We start from the raw sequence: 20,397 nt of genomic DNA, 5'->3' as shown, positions 1-20,397 counted from the left end.
TAGGTATACATAGGTATATACTTAATTACTATAAGTTAGCATTGCTTCAAATATTATACAGAATTATATGTGAAGAATGGAAACATTACATTAATTTCAACTCTATTAATGTTCATGTTTGCAGGATGCTTTTTTTTAAAAACAAAGAAAACTCAAAAAATGTAAGTGGTATATTTGTAAATTTAAGTTTTAGAAAACCTATTTTCAAGAGCAACCGTAAAATCATAGTTGGCTATGAGACAGGCCGGTAATGTTTTCAACTGATTTCTCTTTTTCCTAGGCATTCAGTTAAACCATATATTCCAGCTTAATTTGCAGTAAGGTATGGTCCAGTAACTAAGTGCCTTAAATTGGGATATAAAGGGCAAAATGATTGTCACTCCCAGACCTGTCCCGTAAAGGCCTTTCATACATGATCTTCTGTGCTTTTGGCCGCTATGCTGCTTAAAGACATAAAGATACTAGAAATGAAGAATTGAGTTTGACAGAGCCCAATGTTGAAGACTGAGTTGTTCTAACACCAGTCAGGGGAGATGTGGCTGCTAGTATGACAAATAGTTTTAGTTTTTAAGGAAATGAGAAGAATGTTTATCATATTTGAAACATTATACATTTGTGTGTGTGTGTGTGTGTGTATACTTGCATGTGTGTATGAGAGTAGCTAGCATGATGTTAACTTACACACAAACTAAGAAGACATATGAACTTAGAAAAAAACTAAAATAAAATTTTAAAGTGATTAGAAATGAGACTTTTTTCTGGTTTCACTTTTCTTATCTTCTTATTCAAAATATTCTTTTTCTTTCTTTGGTTATACTCCGTTAGCACAAGTGTTCAAATGGGGCAGGTCCTTGATTCATGGCTCTATTTTGGAATCATTTATGCCATAAAATCTTTAGCTCTACTGGCTAAGATAAAGGATTTGATACAGGAGTGCAAGACTGCTTCAACATTGGAAAATTAATTAACATAAGTCACCCATCTAACAAATCGGAAAAGAAAAAAACTATATTAACATCCCAACAGATGCAGAAAATGTATTTTACAAAATTCATTTTCCATTCATGATACATCTGTTAATAAAATGCCACTTCTTTAACCTGATAGAACATCTACAAAAAGAAAAAAGAAAAAATCTTACCTATAGTTTAGGCAAAACTAGGATAAAATCAATGATAAAAGACTAAATGTTTTCTCCATAAGATCAGGAACAAAGTAAAGATTTTCTCTCTCAGTACTCCTTTAAAATATCATACTGGAATTTCTAGCCAGTGAAATAAGGTAAGAAAATAAATGAAAGGCATGCAAGATAAAAATTAAAAATCAAAATTGTGAATATTCTCATATGACATAATTACTTAGATACAAAATACAAAATAATCTACAGAAAAACTCCTAGTACTAATGCATGAGTTCGTATACTTGCAAAATACAAGGTTTGATATTTCTGTACACTAAAAATAAGTATTTGTAATTTGACAGTAAAAGACAATATTATTTATTATAGCACCAAAAACAAAATAAATAGATATGTCAAGCCAATATATGCAGGATTTGTACACTGAAAACTTCAAAATATCAATGTAAGAAATCAAAGTATTCCATTTATTTAATGGAAATATTAGCTATATTCAGGTGTTAAATATAAGAGTTAATATCAATTGCCCTCAAATACATGAATAGATTCAATGCAATCCCAATTTTAAAATAGTATAATTTGTTGTATGCCACAACAAACTAATTCTAAAATGTGTATGGAAGGCAAAGGAGCTAGAGTAATCAAGAATTTTTTGTTTTTTAAGGTTGGAGCACTCATACTACCTGATATAAGACCTACTGTGAAGGTATAGTAATAAAGAAAGTCAAAACAATGAGAATTGCTAAAGCATACATACCTATATCAATGGCAAGCAAGAACATCAAAATATATTCAACTTCATTATTTATGAGATAAATGCAAATTAAACAACCAGGAGACAGCACTTCATATGTATTACAGAAGCTAAAAACTAACAAAAATGACAATACCATATTTGTCAAAACACAGAACTGTATACCAGAAAGAGTGAATTTTACCATACATAAATTAGAAAACAAATTGATTAAGCAAATTTTCAATCAGAAGTGGTCACTTCACAGTAAGGCACATTTTCTTTCTCTACAGTTTTGCGGGTTTGATGATATCTCTTCCACAGGCATGAAAACTACCTCTCTGAAATTTTGCCCATTTATCATTTCTACTTATAGGAGCCACAACATGATATTCAAACTTAGGTAACATTTCAGCCAGCCCTCAGAATGTTTTTACATTCATTTGAAAATGTGAGAAAACATTATTCAAATAAACATTTACATTAAATAGAAATATAACTAAAACAGGAGATTTGGCAATGCATTTTATCCCCATTATCCTTTTTGTCTCATTGCTCATAAACTATAAAGATGGCATATTCATACTCGGATTGCACTCCTTTGGGCAAATCCAATTCCATAACCATTCTAAATAAGGCCTCAGGCAGCGAAAGACCTTCCTACACCATCCTTAAAATCAACAGCAATTTTCTAATTTAAAAAAACTAATTAATCCCTAAGTATTTTTGGAAAATTTCAACTTCTAAGACAAAACCCAAATGAACTCACTAAGCCATTTCAGAGGAAGTAGGTTGTTGACAGCATATCAACCAGGCTAATTAACAAACAGATAATCACAAAGACAGAGGCACTGTCTCAGCTCTGCTTTTCCCCAGACTGAGCTGCTACCATGAAGAGCCTCTTGTCCTCCTCTTCTTTCCCACCTTGCTTGCTGTGCTGCGGTACTTGTGTCTGTCCAAGTGATTACTCACTTTACTTCAAGTCATTTTGCTTTTATTTAGTTTCCATGGGGAGATGTTAAAGTATTTCAACAAGGGTTTTAAACAAGTTCTTGCCCTCATGGTTGTAAAAGTTTATTCTAGGAGACAACATTTGGATTGGAAACTAGCTCTATCTCGAGGCATTTTTCCCACTTCAGAGGGAGGAGAAGGTTCATCATCCTGCTGGATTCTTTTTTTTTTTTTTTTTTTTTTTTACTGACGAGTCTTTATCTTCCTTTTCAATGAAGGATGTGGTTAGGGAAAGCAAGCTCAGCTGTTGTGAAAATACTTGTAAACTTGTGGCTAAGTGATCTTGTGCTGGAGTCATCTGTCCAGGACTCACTCATATTTCAACCCTGATATTTACTAAATGTGTAAATATAAGTAAGTTTTTAAAATGTAACTGAGCCTCAGTTTCCTCAGTTGTATAATGGTCTCAATTTTAGTAATTCTCTGACTGACATAGTTGTTATATTATTATTAACATATTTAGATAATTGCTTAATTCATAACACAATGCTTAGTCAATATATATAACTAAAATTTTATATGAACATATATGTTTTCAAATTATATACATACATATATATAATGTTATCAATCTGCTTTAAACTTTTACGTTCCCATTAATTTTTGATAAGATGCAAAATCCTTAATATTTCTTATAGGATATTTAATATTTTTGTCTTGCTTTTCACTTCTGGTGGTATTTCACATCAAATTCCTCTGCTATTTTGTCTTTCTCTTTGTCTTCTGTCTCAGTGTAAGTAACCTACCTCAGGCATTAGTTAGCTTTTCTGAAGTTCTCAGTTAATTGCCAACATTGGCAGATTGTCTTACCCAGGAGTAGCCACAACAATATCTCCCATTCCACACTCCCTTTGGCAGTTTGATTTTATGCCTTCTCCAACAAAAAGTCAAGTTTATTTCTCTTTGTTCTTGATGCTTGGAGGGTCTGATGATCGTCTAGACCAATAGAATACAGAGAGGAAGGAAGTGTGGTTCAGGTTTACTCTAAACCAGACTGGCAGCTTTTGTACATTTGGAACATTTTGCACATTTGGAACATTTGTACATGGGATGCTCTCACTCTTAACACAACCACCATGCTGTGAAAAACCTATGCTCAATGGAGAGGGTTTGTGTAGGTGCTTTGGTTGACATTTCCAAGTGATCTCCCAATCTTCTAGCCAAGTGAGTGAGTCATCTTCAATATGCAGCCCAGTTAAGCCTTCAGATGGCTCTAGCCTGCAGCTATCTGATGACAACTTCATGAGGTACTCCAAGCAAGAACTGTCCATCTGAGCCCGGTTAACTCACAAGGAATGTGCAAACCAAACTATATATTGTGTCAATTATTAATAACTATTAATATGTTTTAGGGTATTTTTTCCTCTACAGTAATGAATAGAGCAGATTTTGATGAAATTTTATCCCTTAGCTTATTGATTTGTTTTAGTAGCTAAATTTCCTAATTACAAGCTTCTTTGGGAACAGTTCTTTTTGTGTTGTGTCAAATCTTAAGGATTTTTCCCTCACATATGCAATTCACATTATGTGTATAATTCTAAGATGTTCGTAGATCTCCTGAATCTCATTCATTCCATCTTTCTGAACAGCAATTATTTCTATCTTAAATAAACCTGTTCAGAATATTTAATTTGCTTTGTAAGGTCCTTATGTCCTTTGAGTTCGCAACTAAGTTCTAATAATTTTGAAATTCAGTGCAGAGAAAGACAAAGGCAGATTCAGATATTATATAGGAAGTAAAACTTTTCTTAAGGTCTTCATCTGGGCCTGAGAATTAAACTGACATAAATAGAGTAACAGAAAAAAAATATGATTTATTTAATATAAGTTTTGCATAATACAGAAGTCTTCATAAGGAAATGGAGACTCAAAGAAGTGGCAAAACCTAAATGTTTTAATACTAGGTTGAACAAAGAAAGCAATAGTGAAAAAAGTTTAAATACAGTGTAAGAGGAGGCCAAATGAAGATAAGACTTATTTTAACAAGGACTTTTTGTAGAGAATTCTCTTGTTCTCGATTCCCTTTCTCTGGTGATAAGAATGTTTATTTCTTCCTGGTAGAGGGAGACATCATCTCTCACATGGGGGTTTTATCTTCTACTTTCAGGAAGAAAAGGGGAGGTCAGAAGGCATTTTGTGAATCTGCTGTTTTTTAAGTGTCTTTAGACCAAAATAATCCTTATGCAAAAAGAGCACATGAGTGGCATATCCTGCCACTCTTCAATATAAAAGTCACAAATTCAAACATCAGTAACAATAATATATGAGATATATCTTACCCAGTTCATGAAGTCAGGCTTAAAACAAGTATACTTATTTAAATTTTAAAAGTTCTTTGTCTATTCATTTTTAGTTTATTCATATATTTATTTACTTTTTTCTCCCTCATTATTTAATAAATATAGATGGAGCATCTCTTAAAATCTGAGCTCCATGCACAGTACTGTAGATGTAGAAATAAATGAGAAAAAACATTTTTTCAAGGTATTCGTTGGCTAGTTGGAAATATAGATATGCAAACAAATAAAAGTGAAACTCCTTGACTGTAACAGTAGAAGGATCAAATAACATATTCTTATAGTCATTTCTGACCTGCATTTACAAAGATAGATGGGAGTTTTTGAAGTGCATGAGAGATTGCAACTATTCAGGAAGGGGTAAGAAATAGTATTTGGCAGTTAGAGAAGAAAGGAACTATCTGATGATTAAATGTGGCTGTAGGATATAGCTGAGATAATCCTGCTGATGTAGCCAGGACCACCTCACAGCACCCTAGGTTATTTAGACTTTCTCTGGAAGGAAACATGGAACAATTAAAGGGGGTTAGTCAGGAGACAGAGGAGTTAGTTTTTTTTTCCTTTCAAAACAATCCAAAGGATGAGTTAAAGAGAAAGAATCAGGAGAAACGGATAGAAGTCCTTTTCAAAATTGAAATACGTTGAAGAGACTTGAATTAATATAGTATCAGAAAAGAAACGGAGAGGGGAGAAAAGATTGGAGATATATTTATAAGGTAAAACTAGCTGAATCTAGAGATTAATTTCATATAAGGATATGAAAGAATAAAAAGCCTTGTTTGTATTCTTATTTGATATGACAAATATGTAGATCATAGTGTGAATAAAAGCATAGGAGCCAAGATGAAACTATGTTTGCATATTGCTATGGTCTGAATGTTTATGTCCCTCCAAAATTCATATTTTGAATCCTAATCACCAAGGTGATGGTATTAGAAAGTGAGGCTTTTGGGAGCTGATTAGGTTGTGAGAGTGAAGCCCTCATGAATGGTATTATTGCCTTTATAAAAGAGAGCCCAGGAAGGCTTGCCCTTCCACCATGTGAGGATACTGTTAGAAGGCGCAATTTCTGTGGAAATGGCTCCCAACCAGACACTAAATATGCTGCAACTTTGATCTTAGATTCTCCAATATCCAGAACTGTGAGAAATAAATGTACACTGTGTATAAGTCACCCTGTTTATGGTACTTTGTTATAGCAGCTGAAATGTATAAAACAAATGGCTGAATAAAGAACAGTGATGAGCTGATGTTAGATATTTGTAGTTTTATGTGGCTATGAAATTGTCAGGGGAATGTATATGATAAAATGTTGGATATATGCATATAATTATCAAGACCAATGTCTGGGAAAATCGTATTGATTTGGGACTCATTAGCAAACTGGTGAGACTCGAAACCATATTTTTAAATGAAATTAAGAGGAAGTTAGTAGTGGTTGAGAGAAATAACTGAAGACAGAGCTGTGGGGAATAGCAAGACTTAAGTAGCTAAGAAGAAAATATTCTAATATATAAGACTGAAAAATAATGGTAACAAATAATGGATAAGATTCAGCAAAGTAATCAAAGGTAAGGGAGATAATTTTAAGAAACAAGGAATAGTCAAAGGCTTGACATGCAGAAATGGCAGAAAAGTTGAGAATTAAGTATTTAAAAGTCATCCGTTACATTTTCCCAGGAACTTTAATGCAGTGTGGAAATAGAACCCAGATAGTATCTGAAGAGTGAATTGCAGAGATTGGGTACAAACCATCTTTTAATGAAATTGGATTGAGGGAAAATATACTTGGACATAAACTGAAAGTCAAATGTGTGTATACATTTATAACTTCATTGAATCTAAGGCACCATTATTTTTATGTTTTATTGGGAAAGAAAATAAAACCTTTGCCAATTAAACTATAATACAATACAGTCTTATCAGGTAGAGTTTTGTTAAATATTTCTACTACTTTGGTGCATGTGCAAAGAGCAAAACGCAAGTGAAATGGCAAGCAATGGCAACTCCATCATGATTCCTGCCTACCAATCAGCAACTGTAAGACTCCATTGATTTAAAGAAGATTGTAAGGTCAGAAACTTCATAAGATGAAAAACCATGCATCTTAGATTCAATAAAATAATACAATGCAGATAAAAATGTGTGTGTGTGTGTGTGTGTGTGTGTGTGTAGGGCAGACATTCTTATAAACTGAAAGAGTTGTTTAAAATAAAGAGTAGCAATCAACATATTTATTAAGAATTTAAATTTCAACAAAAGTATATTTATTAAATGTTTTTGTTGTTCACAACAATCTGTATTAAATGTTAATAAATTTAATCACTGTCTATTTTTAGTTAACAACAGAGAAGCAGAAAAAGAAACCTGAGGTTTTGGTATGACTTTAGAGACATGCCGTATATTTTGAAATAAGGCATAGCTTTATAAGTAATACTTTTAAAGGCAATAATGTATTTCAAGGACTTTTGAAATTTTGATCATCTTAGATGAGAGATTAATAAGAGCTTTAATGTTAGCATTTTTGTAAAACTCAGGGCATACCAGATTTTCAAACCTGCTGTGATGAGTTGAGTTTCTTTAATAAGAAATATTATAAGGTTATCCTTTTTGGATGAAATAAAGAACAATCATTAGCGTTGCACAAATACTGTCTTGTATCATTTCTCAATTCACAAAGCTGGCATTATCCAAAAAAGTACTAAAAAAATTCACATTGTAGTTACTTAGCATGAAACACCAAAAAATTAGCAGTCAGTTCAACTACTGCTAATGAAATAAATAATTACACCTCTCGTGAAATGAAACAATGACTTTCTTAAATGTTCTTTTTCATCCAAAAGTAATAAATATTCCAAGGTATTGACTAACTCATAGAATTGGTAAATGAGTTTTTTTTTTCTCCCTTGGTAAGTTCAAAGCAAAATTTGTTGCAAAATGAAGGTTACCATATCTAGACTAGTATATTTTATCACATAACCATTAATTTTTTTTTCTTAGACATGAGAGTCTTGCTATGTTGCCCAGGCTGGAGTGCAGTGGCTATTCACAGGTGCAATTATTATGCACTACAGCCTTGAGCTCCTGGCCTCAAGCAATTCCTCTGTCTTAATCTCCCAAGTAGCTTAATTGTTTATTTTTACTGAAATAGCTCAGCATACACATACTGAGAAAATTATTCATGTGGTAGTAACCACAAAATGCGATTAAAGTGATAAAAACTGTACAGCATCTAAAACTCGTGGGCAAAGGCAGGGAGTCACTATCTATATACCATTTTCATTTGACTCTACTACAGAAAATCAAGATGAGTGTGCTCATAGATAAGTATAGTTGTGAAAAATGAAGGTGAGGGAAATGAAGTTATTTGAACAGGATTATAGCAGCAGAAAAACTGGAATCATGTTTTGTTAAGTTATAACAAACTGAAATATCTATACTAGTAGTAAAAACATAATAACGCCAGTAATCTACTCAGTTTTGAAGTTGGAAGCCCAAGAGATTGATCAAATTTATGAAAATAAAAAAATCAAAATGAAATTAGCCAAATCCTAGATTTTATAATAGAATGGAAACACATTTTAGGGCAAAAAAAAAGTTATATACAGAAATAAGTAGTAATATACCTAACTTTATTAGTTCAAGTTACTACAAGTTAAATGGATAGTCATTTAAGCAAGAAACAGCTAAGTTTTCTAATATATTCACTAAAAAGCCATTATCTGTGTTAAATATATGTACACGCTGTTTTCCGTACTTAAACAATATCCTCCATGATTATTTTTGCTTCTTTACCTCTATATTATATTTTACCTTTAAAAAAGCCACATAAAACAGCAAACAAACAAAAATCCTCCCGACTACATTATTTCCTCTAATTCTAGCCTCATTAAGTTTTTCTTTTTTATTGTAAAATCCCTGAAAAGAGTTGCCTTTTCTCTCTATCTCCAATTCTTCATCTAGCATTTATTTTTTATAGTAGATGTATTAAGACATAATTTAATTTACATAATATACAATTAACCCTTTTAAAAGTGTATCGCTCAATGTTTTAGTATATACACAAGTATATGTAGCCATTATGACTGTGAATTTTAGAACATTTCCATCACCTAACAAAGAAACCCTGAATCTTTTAGCTGTTATCTACTACTATTCACTAATCAAAGTCAATGCAATTTGCCAGCCCGATCTTAACTGGCAAATTCTGTGACATGGAGAAGGCCTCTAGTGTCAACATAGCAAAAACTGTCCAACAAAAGAACAAGGTAAAAATAGTAAATGAGTGCCCTCTCCTGGACTATCTGGGCAAGGACTTTCCAAAGAGAGTTCTGTGTCTGATTTCTCAAACACTGGGACTCAAAAGGGGAGGTTGATGAACCTCATTGCTAGTCTGGGTGCCAAGAGCGCAACAGATGGCCCCGCCAGAGTCCTTAGGGTGATAATCCTTATGTCCAATACAAGCACAATTTTCTCCGACTCCGTGAACCTATCCTAATACATATGCCTAGTGCTACTGCCTCTCAGAAACAATATTGGTGACCTAGGGGAGAAAAAATAACTTCCTTCATTGCCGAGGGTAAAGAAGCCAATGTTCTCTGTAAGACCACAGTATTTTTTCATTGCATCATTCCTTCTGGCCTGTAAAAAGGCCTTAGGCACCTAGATAGTCACCACTGATAACAGGTAGTTCAAAGTACTGATGGGGTGTTTGGCGCCTGCAATGCTACGATGGTTAATTTCAAGTGTCAGCCTGACTGGATTAAGGAATACCTAGAAACCTGGAAAAATGTTAGCTTTGTGTGTGTCTGTGAAAGTGTTTCTAGATGAGATTAGTTTGTGAATCTGAGTGGACGAGGTGAGTAAGATCCACCCTTAATATGGGCAGACACTATCCAATTGGGTAGGGGCCCAAAGAGAAAAACAACAACAACGACAAACAAACTGATAAAAGGTTAATGTGTCTATTTGTCTGCTTGAACTGGGATACACTCTTCCTTTCTTGTTCTTGTGTGTCAAAAGCTCGGACTTCCTAGCCTTTGAATTCCAGGATTTACACCAGTGTCCCCCCTGGGTTCTCAGGCCTTCAGCCTCAGACTGAGAATTACACCATTGGCTTCCCTGGTTCTGAGGTCTATGGAAATGGACTGAGCCAAGCCATTGACATCACAGGATCTTCAGCTTACAGATGGACTGCTATGAGACTTCTCAGCATCCATAATTATGTAAGCCAATTACTCTAATAAATCTCCTCTCATATATCTGTCTGTCTGTCTGTCTATCTATCTATCTATCTATCTATCTATCTATCTATCTATCCTATTCTTTCTCTCTAGAGAATCTTGGCTAGTACAAATATCTAGCTGACACTGTTAAAGAAGATACTGCTCAAGCAAAGTAAACTTGCTATGCCGAATTTGATATTGCAAATGCTCTTTTTGGCATCCCTCTCTACTTGGATGATCAGAATTCATTTTCCTTCATGTGGAATGTGTCCAATGTGCCTATAATTTCCCTCCAAAAAGTTCTATAAATTTTCTGGCTATCTGAAATTTATGGGTAGACCTTGACTCAAAATAAGTGCCACTTATGTAGGAACCACTGAATTCCCACTGTGATGACGACATTCTCCTGGTGGGCCTAGACAAAGACATCATTCAATAAGGACTTGATACTCTTTTAACCCACATGCCTCAATACAGCTAGGCCACTAATACAGACAAAATACAAGAACTGAATAAGTAAAATTTGTGAGTATAATCTGGGAAAGAACATTCCAGAGGGAATGATTGCCAAAACTTTAACCTTCCCTACCCAACAAATAAAAGAAGATCGGAGATTGGTGGGGCTATTGAGCTACTGCCGGTCTCATATTCAGCATGCAGGGATTTTTATGGCATCCATATACAGGGGTACCAGAAAAACTGCTACCTTTGAACAGAGGCCCTGACCAGCAGGATTACCTCCAAGCCCTCCAGCTGGTTATCCAGACTGCCCTTCTCCTACTTTCCACATATATACACTTGTCATCTGAGTTACAGATCTTAGCATCCTCTCAGTTCACCAACGGCAAAAGACTGTCATAGGTTAGAGGTGCCCATTTGGACCTATAAGGACCTTGAGTCAGCTAAAAGGTACATACTTCTTAAGAGATAATTATTGGTCCATTATGGGACCTTGATACATACTAAGCACATGACTAATGGCCATGAAGAAATCTTAAGACTGGAGATCCATGTCAGGGGTACAAACAATGGTCTCAAATTGCAGAGCGAAGCCTGTTCAAGAAGTTTTCATAATAAAGTCCAGCCTAGTTGGGGTCCCACAGCTCCATGAGAAAGCTTTAGAAGTACAGGGCAATTCTCCAGCTGGCCTTGTACTGACCTAGCTTCCCCATTGCTCACTTGTAGTTCTCAAAAATAGCTGTAGAATGTGCTGAGAATGTATCATCCTGAGATAGGGAAGGAATGACCATAGCAGCCCAGGCTGTGTTCCAATTCCCCCCAGAACAGGATGTCCTAAACATTTTGGTTCAGTGTGTCCCATAACCCAGAAATATAAAACTGCAGTATGGGCTGCTTTCTAGTTGCAGCCCCACTCAGATGAGGTGCAAGTAAGGCAAATACAGGCAAAATTCCATCTGCCCCAGGCAGTTTTCCATAGCCTTGGGAGGCTGGCTGACAATAAGTCCTAGTCTTCTATTTTTTCTCACTACTTATCTGTAAGTAATAAAAGTAGCTCATGTAATATGTTGTGTGTGGGGATGTTCTGTCTCACTAGACTCAGCCAAGTTGGTAACTAGAGCATGGGAGTGAACATGCTTCACAAGAAGTATCCCTCTGTCTCCCCTACATATTTCCTGAGGTTTCTCTGCCTCCACTGGCCAAATGGAAACCCAGATATACAACCTCCTGGACCACACATTGACATGGTTTACTGATGGCTCATCTCTGTTCAGTTCTGCTGGGCTGGAATGGACTGTTGCTGCTACCCAACCTGAGAGAAATCTGTCTGTTGCTTAATATGGTAAGAGATGCTCATTATAATGGGCAGAACTTCATCCAGGCCACCCTAACAGAGGATCCCTGATGTATTTTCACTGAGTCATGTGATGAATGGCTTGGTCATTTGGTCAAGCCACCAGCAAGGCTTAGACTATCATGAAAAACAAGTTGTCCTGTAGGGATGAGACATTTGGGTGAAAACACGGTTATGGTCCTAGTAAGCTTTCTTTAACCCATGTTGATACTTAAACTAATGAGGGGAGACATTACCAGTAAAAAATCACACTTGTCAACTAAATGTAAAGACTTAAATGTAAACGTCCTCTTCTCCAGACCAAGATGTGTGACTAATCACCTCCCGGAGTCATGAGAAGGCCCAGGGAATTCAGACACCATTCTGGACTGGGCCTGTACACATAGGCTGGCAGTGCTCTCAGAAGACATTGAAATAACATGGAAAAGCTGTCCCGTATGCCAGTTCTTGGCTAAGGCCAAAAACACTTTCCAGGGACAAATTTCTTGAGCCAAAAAGCCAGGATGTTCTTAGCAAATAGGCTATATTGGGCATTTTGCCCCATCCAGCAAGTTCAGCTGGACTCTGATTGCAGTTGATGATATTTTCTCTGGGTTTTAGCCTAGCTGTTCCTGTGCATTCCACTTGTTCTGGCCACACTATGTAGGCCTTATATAATCACATTTGTTTCTTGCTTTTTATTTCCTGAGCACACTTCACACGAAGACAATTCCAGATTTGTGACTTAAGCAACACTCCAGTGGGCTCAATCTTGGAGCAGGTGAACTCTCTATGCTCTGTACCCGCGCAAGGCACAGTGATGATTGAACATTTTGAAAGGCAATTAAAAGACAAGCTTTAGCAGCTAAAAAAATGGGAACTATATATTTTAGGTAAATAGTCTGGAGTCTCATTGCAGCAATTCCTCACAAAGACACTTTTCATTAGAGTCACATGTTTGCTAAGGTTTTCTTCTATATATACCTTTCTTCTTACAGTTATTGCCACTTTGGTCTCGGGATGGGGAGGCTTTTCAAGGGCCTTCTATCCCTTTAAAACCTCTCTGAAAACTCAAATAGATTGGAGAGGAGGATGGTTATTCATCAATGAGGAGTAAAAGATGGCAACCATTTTACTTTATCCCTCAGGTGCACAATGTAGATTTTTGTCCACAAGAACTTCAAAGTACTGACCTTCAGTTAGGGTTTCCAGTCCAACCTTAAGGCTATTTTTCTTAAAGTAGCCTTGCTGCTTTGCCACAGGTAGCCACATGGGATGGAAATCAACATCAATTTTGTTGACAAGACGAAGAACCACACCAAATACATTTCTTTCACTACTATGTGGAATGGATTTTAAAGAATTCCATCCTCGCTCATGGTACAGGACAGAGTGACTTCACTGCAGTCAATGAAGAAATGTTTCCTCCACTCATAGCACATGAGCACCTTGGTACCCATTAGCCTGCATTTGAGGGAGGAAGAGGTTGGAGAATCTCACCTCTTGTCCTTCTCTCCTCTCTGTCCCACATAGCAAGCTGTGTGACTTGCAATTTGCCAGAGTCCTTAATGCATCTCTCTCAGGCTGTTGCCACCACCCTGAATTTAACAAATTGCTGTATATATGACCCACCACTCGACCTTGCAAATAAACATCTGATTGCTGTGCCACTGAATACTACAAATGAATCTTTCTCTAAACACAGACCTTCCTGGTTATGCAGGCACCACGTATTTATTAGTTTGAATCCAAGACATTGTTACAATTGGATTGTGACACCATAGATCTCTTTGTGTTTATCACACTTGGAGTTTGTTATGATTCCTGAATGTGAAGATTAATGCTTTTCAATTAATTTGAAAAGTTTTCATCCATTATTTCTTTTAGTTTTTTTTTTTTTTCTGTTCTTCAATCTCTCCTTTCCTGATAGTCCTCTTTTCCCATTGTGCATACATTAAAGACTCACATGTCTCTGAGTCTCTGTTGTTGTTGTTGTTGTTTTTTCATGTTTTTTATCTCTGTTCTTTGGATTGTATAATCTCTATGTATCTGTCTTCAAATTCACCAACTCTTTATTCTGCAATTAAGACCTACAGTTGAGACCATCTAGTGAGTTTCTTTTTTTCAGTTAGTTTGTTTTTCACCTCCAGAATTTTCCTTTTTAAATAATTTATCTCTTTATTAATATTCTTTATTTATTATGACATTGTAGTTGTACCTGTCTTTATCTTTAGAATCATGGTTTCCATTATTGTTTTGAACATATTTATAATGAAAACTTGGAAATCTTTCTTTGTTAAATCTGAAATATTTGTTTTCACAGGTGGTTTCTTTACCTACTTTTTTTTTTTTTTTTACTGTAAATTGGTCATGCTTCACTATTGCTTTGCATTCCTCAGTTTCTTGTTGAAAATTGGACATTTTATGGCAATCATTAAAAAGTCAGGAAACAATAGGTGCTGGAGAGGATGTGGAGAAATAGGAACACTTTTACACTGTTGGTGGGATTGTAAACTAGTTCAACCATTATGGAAAACAGTATGGCAATTCCTCACGGATCTAGAACTAGAAGTACCATATGACCCAGCCATCCCATTACTGGGTATATACCCAAAGGATTATAAATCATGCTGCTATAAAGACACATGCACACATATGTTGATTGCGTCACTATTCACAATAGCAAAGACTTGGAATCAACCCAGATGTCCATCGGTGACAGACTGGATTAAGAAAATGTGGCACGTATACACCATGGAATACTATGCAGCCATAAAAAAGGATGAGTTTGTGTCCTTTGTAGGGACATGGATACAACTAGAAACCATCATTCTCAGCAAACTTTCGCAAGAACAGAAAACCGAACACCGCATGTTCTCCCTCATAGGTGGGAACTGAACGATGAGATCACTTGGACTCGGGAAGGGGAACATCACACATCAGGGCCTATTATGGGGAGGGGGAGGGGGAGGGATTGCATTGGGAGTTATACCAGATGTAAAGGATGAATTGATGGGTGCTGACGAGTTGATGGGTGCAGCACACCAACATGGCACAAGTATACATATGTAACAAACCTGCACATTATACACATGTACCCTAGAACTTAAAGTATAATAATAATTTAAAAAATATTGTAGAGGCACCAAGTAATATGAAACATTTGGGAAAATGCAAGTCATTGGCTCTACCTGTAACATACAGGATGAGTTGGGGAGCTGTGGGAGATAAGGTCTGTTAAAAAGTTATGCCAGGTATAATGTTAGCTTATTTGAGATCTTTCTTCTTTTTAAAATGATAAATATTTGAGGTGATGAATATATTTACTAGCCTGATTTGATCATTCCACAATGTACATATGTATCAAAACATCACTTTGTACACTACAAATATATGCAATTATTATTTGTTAATGAAAAATAAAACTTTTTAAAAAGTTAAAAAAAAAAAGAAAATTGGACATTTTAGGCATACATTGTGACAACTCTGGGTATTGGCAACCCCCAGAACTCTGACACCATAGAAGCAAAATGTCTATAAGATATTTCAAATGGCTTTTATATTTTAATTTTACCAGGTTCACTGATAAGTGGATCCATGGAGTTCCTTTTGCTGCCATGCTGCAAGTAAAACCTTCTTAACATTTTCTTTTGATGCAAATTCTGTCAGTTTTTCACCCTCATCACTCCTAAAAAATTACTCTGCTCAGTAATAATCTTCATATTGCTAAATCAAATAATCAATTTATTTTTTAAAAAGTCATCTTATTTAGATATCAGCAGCATTTCAAGAAACTGATTAATATCTTTCCAGGAAAAAAAATAAAAACAAACAGAAGTTAACAAATTAAAATTAATTAAGTGAATTTAAAGGACACTATGTCCTTCCATTATCCTTCCTAAGTCATTAGCCACTCTTTAATATCCTTTTCTGATACTTTTTTTTGTTTTCCTATTTTCCTAACCTCTAAATATTGAAAATCTTCACTAATCATTCCTTGGATCTCTCTTCTATCTAAATTCACTTTCTCAGTAAACTTATCACATTACTGAAACCAAACTTGAATTTCTAGTCAATAATTTCCCCTTGAATTAAAAACTAGTTTATCAAATAACCTAATAAAAATCTCCACTTAGATTTTATGTCATGTGCTGATTTTCCCATACTTCCTTGGTACTAACCAAACTAAATCCTCCTGCACTTTTTCTCAACTAAGCTGTATACAGCTCCATTCTCTCAGTTTCTCTGGCCACAGAATATTGGAGTCACCTTTGGTTTCTCACTTTCTCTCTCCCTCCTTATTCAAATAATCAGTAAATCCTGTCAACTCTATTTTCAAGATATATCTAGAATATTATCAATTATCCCCATCTCAAATGCAACCATCCTAGTCTAAGTCACTCTTGCATCACATCTGCATTACTGAATAGTACCTTACTGGTTTTTCCAATATCACACTTGTCCTGCTATAGTTTGTTTTGAACAAAACAGCCAGAATGATCCAATTAAATCCATATGAGACTGTATCACTCCTGTATTCAAACCTACAGTTGTTCTTTAACTCACATGGAATAAAAGCTAACTTCCTTACAGTGATCTACAAAACTGTACCAAATCTGTCCTTAACAATATTATACTAATCTTCTCAGGATCTCATAGCAAAATGCTATAGACTGGGTGACATAAACAACAGAAATTTATTTATCAGTGTCTAGAGGCTGGGAAGTCCAAGATCAAGGTGCCACCTTCGATCTTCTGTTCCTAAGGAAGACTTTCTTTCTGTATTGCAGACAGCTGTCTTTTTGTTGCATCCTCACATAGCCTTCCCTTTGTGCTAGCCCAGAGAGCAAGAAAGTTCCAGTATTTCTCCCTCTTTTGTAAAGACACCAGTCCCATCAGACTGGGGCCCTACTGTCATGACCTCATCTAAATCTGTTTACCTCTTAATGGATTCATCTCCAAATGCCATCACATTGAAGGGCAGGGCTTCAAAATATGAGCCTAGGGGGAGACATAGACATTCAGTCCCTAACAGTTATTTACCCTCATCTTCTATTCATCTTCTCCTCATTATTCCTCTACACCCAACTGAACTTTCCATTCACTGAACACCCTAGACACATTTCTTCCTGGCTACTTTTAATGCTTCTTTTTCCATTTCCTGGAAATCTATTCTCCTAAATTACCTCTATAGTCTACCGTCTCAACTCCTTCAATATTTGGTTGATCTCAGCAAATCCTATCCTAGATCTTCTATTAAGTATAACAATGTTATTACTCTCCTACTTGCTTTATATTCTCATAACACTAACCATTGTAATAATTGACTTAATTTATAAATGTTTAGTATCCTCTGTCTCCTATCATAAGTATTTAAACTTCAATGGAACAGAGATTGTTTTTATCGCTTTATTTACTGCTACATCTCTAAATTCTGCAGTCATGCACAAAACACAATAGAGGCTCAATATGTATTTTCAATATTGATCAAATTGCAATGCATTAATTTGGGTCACATGGTAAATGTATAATTAAAAATGTTAAAAATAAAATTACATGTTAATATAATAAGTTTTTGTTTGATATAACTTTTCTCCTTATTAGGTTGTTAATTCTATGGGGTAAGAGCTTTTCTGCATTATTTAGTACTTAATTGTTGGTAATCTGGACAGCACCTTGCTCAACATTGGAGTTCAATAAATACTGTTTCAATATATGACCATCTACCTGTCTTTCTGTATTTATCTTTCCATCTGCCTATATTAGGTAAGAATAGCTTGTTGCTGATGGGACTCCTATTTGAAGACTTTCCAATTTTTACTGGATAACTTGTTTCTAAATTACTATTCATTCCTCTGTATAATCTATGTGATATCTCTCTGCTAGGGGAATAGATAATCTAAGAAACTCAAGTAAAGGAAGGACTGTTCCTTTTAAGCTTAAAAGATACAATTTGGAGCAATTTGAAATTCTCTTACAGAGAAGTGGTTGTTGTTGTTGTTGTTGTTGTTATTTTTAATTCAGTTGCCTTAATAAACCTAGTTTGTCAAAATAAATGACACCTGCAACATTATGTATTATATTCATTGAAGTGATTCATTTGTGGACAAATCAGTTGCCATGTAATGTTTTCCATAATGTCTGGCACAGCTGGTTTTTAATTTGTTTGTAAAATAAAACTATTCCCTTTGGTGTAAGTGTTTTCATTTGGATACACAGATTTGTCATGTTTGAAAACATTATTTTCTTCTCTTTATGGGCAAAGAAAAGTGTGATAACAGACCAAATGTACACTCATACAAATGGGCATTAAGTAACTTATTTTCTAATTAACTCACATTTTATTTCAGAAAATAAACAATATTCCAACATAAATTAATGACTATAGTACTCTTAACAAAAAGGCATGTGCTCAATTGACTTAGCCTATATTTCAGTTTTGGACACATCCATCCAAATAAACACATTTGCATAGCACTTCCTAAGACATTTTCCCATTATTAATACAAACTTAATGAAATCAACATGGCAAAAAATATTATTGTCATTTTTAAATGAAAGAGAAATCCCAAAAATATAAGTTAATTTCCACTTAATATCTGAGTCAAGATAAAGTCCCTGATTCTTTCCATTCTAGTCCACCTCTTTCAATATTCTGCATATTACTCTACACCATTTATCAGTAGGTAATGAACTTGACTTTGTTTCCACTGACATTAGTGTGTGGTCACATTTTCCTCTAAGATGTCTTTAGAATTGAAACTGTTTCAAAGCAAATAAAAGTGATCAGAGAATGAAATGATATGATTCCATTCCAATAGTAAGAAGCCATGATTTTAATATCCTTATTATATTTGGTAAAATTTATTAAGATTAAAAAGCTCAAAGTTTTATATTTGAATATTTGAAGTAATTGTAAGATGTGGTGCATTGAAAGAAAATGCATTTCAACAACACTCCACAGACCCTAATTAAGTGTACTATGGTTAGTGTCACAGTCATATATTAAGGTTTAGCTTTTTAATTATTTCATACCTCATTTCTTATTCATTTCAATGATTATATTATAAAACAACCTGTAAATTCTTCCACAATGCTATATCTGTTGTTCCAACTTGGTGTTGAAATCTATATTTAACATGAATCTACATTTTAACAAGCCCTACAGGTGATGCTGATGTTATGAGAACTACTGATTTAAAATATGAGCTAACCATTCTGAGTGATGATGTTTCCCAAGATGTAGTGGCTCAAATAGAATATATATATTTCCCTCAAGCAAGAGTCCCAATGTCGGCAGGCAACATCAGTCCATGGTGCCCTGGATACATATGACACTGATACAGTGACCCAGTTGCTGTGTCATTCTAAGAATGTTAGAAACTGGCTCACCAACATGCAGGTATATTTCAGTTTGGAAAAGTGGGAGAGACCATGGAACCATTAGTGAGAGCAATGTTTACAGCTCCAAAGAGAAACCTATAGATCTCACTGCATTTATAACTTGAAGTTTGTTGTTCAATTCACATGAAGTCCTAAACAGACATCTCTTTCTAGTAGATAAATCTATTCCAGGAGTTTCTTCAAAGACTCGGCCCCCTTCCTTGTGATTTGATTATTGTTGACATGTGAATGCTAGGCTTGTCATTCCTGTCGTCCTCTAACCTGCTGGGAAGACACGATGATGAAGCAACTTGGGAGCTACTAATAGAGCAGCGGAAGTGGCACCAGATCATTTCTCCACCAATCTTACTCTCTGGAATGCAGTGCCGTGGCAACACCTGACTGAAAAGGGGGCTAAGAAATCTAATCCAGCTGTGTCCTGACATGAAAAGGGAATGCGTTCACTGACTAACTACAAACTGAGTAGTTACAAGGTTTCTCACAAATGGAAAACAATGATATATTTTCTGTTCTGAACCAGAAGTTTCATTCTTCAATCCCTTTAATTTGTTTTTGACCTAAACTTAATCACATATTTAAGGGAGCTGCAGAAGCTGGAATTAAAAATGCCCTCTCCATGCCATTTGCCCAGATGAAAGTTAGGGGATGCTGTTTAAAGGGGAAGATAATAATCATTGATACTGATGAACATTTAGCAGTCTCCACCACAACTTTCCACATATAAAGTTATCAAAATTCGTTTAACAAAAGTTGAATATGGATCATGTGAATAGTATTAACCTACAGCTAATTTTCAT

Source organism: Trachypithecus francoisi, unplaced genomic scaffold, assembly GCF_009764315.1.
Source record: "Trachypithecus francoisi isolate TF-2019V2 unplaced genomic scaffold, Tfra_2.0 Lachesis_group5, whole genome shotgun sequence".
In the NCBI taxonomy this organism is placed as follows: domain Eukaryota; kingdom Metazoa; phylum Chordata; class Mammalia; order Primates; family Cercopithecidae; genus Trachypithecus; species Trachypithecus francoisi.
Note: the sequence above shows the minus strand (reverse complement) of the source record.